We start from the raw sequence: 1,695 nt of genomic DNA on the forward strand, positions 1-1,695 counted from the left end.
GACCCTCTCCTCTCCGCTCGATCTTTGTAAACTTTAAAACCGTGTTTTAATCGAGGGGCGGGAAGAGACGCTCCTCGTCTCTTTTGAGAGAGGGAGAGAGAGAGAGAGGTTGTGGAAGTGTAAAGATGTTACGTAATTTGTTTTCGGTCGTTGAATTAGATGTTGAAAAGGATAGTTGAACGACTATCGATATCGAGACTCCTATTTGATGGTCGGTGAGTGGGTTTATTTGAATTGATTTTATTCATTAATCGACACAGTTATTAAGACTCTTCTCGTGCCATTTAGCTCGACGAAATCTCAGCGATATTTGAAAACAATTGGAAATATAATAATTCTTTTTGCTTTTATATATACATTATTTTTTAATAAGTGACAAATTTCAAAACTATATTTCATGAATAATAATACTTTAATAAGGATTATCGTTCGAAGGAATGTAATGATGCTACGAATAAAAATAAATAATATAGTAAACGAAAAATTTGATTACAAGAAATGCTTATTTTGAGCCAATATCTAATAGGAAAATACTTAGTCTAAAAATTAATAGTCCCGCATCCAGTATCACTGGATTCGTTATCATTGCTTCCATGCAAACGTTTTGTACTTTATTCGAAAAATAAAACTATTAAATCTCGCTTCAACAACTAAAGTACAAAATCGCTAATTCGCTTATAAGAATCGTAATCTTCTCGTGGCGTATTGGCAAGAATTAAGTCACGATTGGAACTGAGAAAAATTCATTCTCACTTTTAAAAGTGATTGATAATTTCGGCAAAATTTAGAGAATTTAATATCTGTCTATATTTGCGCAGGTATTTTAACGTCTCGTATCTAAAAATAAAATATCGAGGATTTTTATCGAGTTAATAAATTTTTTATTGACTTAATTTCAATAAATAAGAATTCATAGTGTCAAATCTTAATAAAGAATTAAATTGTAAATTTAAAAATTGAAAATTTATCTATTACTATATATTTATAGATATATAAATGTTTATATAGAGTACTATTCTTATAACTTATCTTGTTTTCATTCAAAAACTTTGTTCAGCAAAGATTCAACTCTATTTTATTCGTACAAATCAATTAAAAATTTTTTTTTTCTTTCGCTCGAAATACGTGCTCGATGCCCCTCGAATATTTCTCGATTAATTTTAATCTTTAAAGCTCGATATATCGAATAATGACAACGTTATACATTCGATTACATAGGAAAGTACAATGAAATTTTAAATTTACTCCCAAGTGAAAAAATAGCTATCTATATAAAGGCCTTTCGCTATATGATATGAATGTAATTTTATTACGTGATCCAATAACAGTAGAATTGGTTGTCAGTTTCGTTCGGCGCACGATTCGTAGGAATAACTCGGGCTTCTCGCTCGCTCGCGTCTTCCTGTCAATTCTTAAGCTGGCCTGCAATTTACCGGAACAATAAATAGTTTGTGAAAGCGTGGATTTCACGTTTTCTTCTTTTTTTTTTATTTTTTATTTTTAGAAGGATAAATCGACGAAGACGAAGGATAAAATAAAAAAAAAAAAAGAAATAAAAATCGTATCAAAAATATTTCGCTTCTTCGTCCGATTTAACGACGCGTAATACGACGTCGACCCAGATTCCCTGTTTTCTTCGCTAAAAACTCGTGGATGACTCGAGAAAAAATTCGCGATTTGAAATATGAAATAAAT

Source organism: Apis florea, unplaced genomic scaffold (genome assembly GCF_048593485.1).
Source record: "Apis florea isolate Af1SG1 unplaced genomic scaffold, ASM4859348v1 contig_3203_pilon, whole genome shotgun sequence".
Classification (NCBI taxonomy): Eukaryota; Metazoa; Arthropoda; class Insecta; order Hymenoptera; family Apidae; genus Apis; species Apis florea.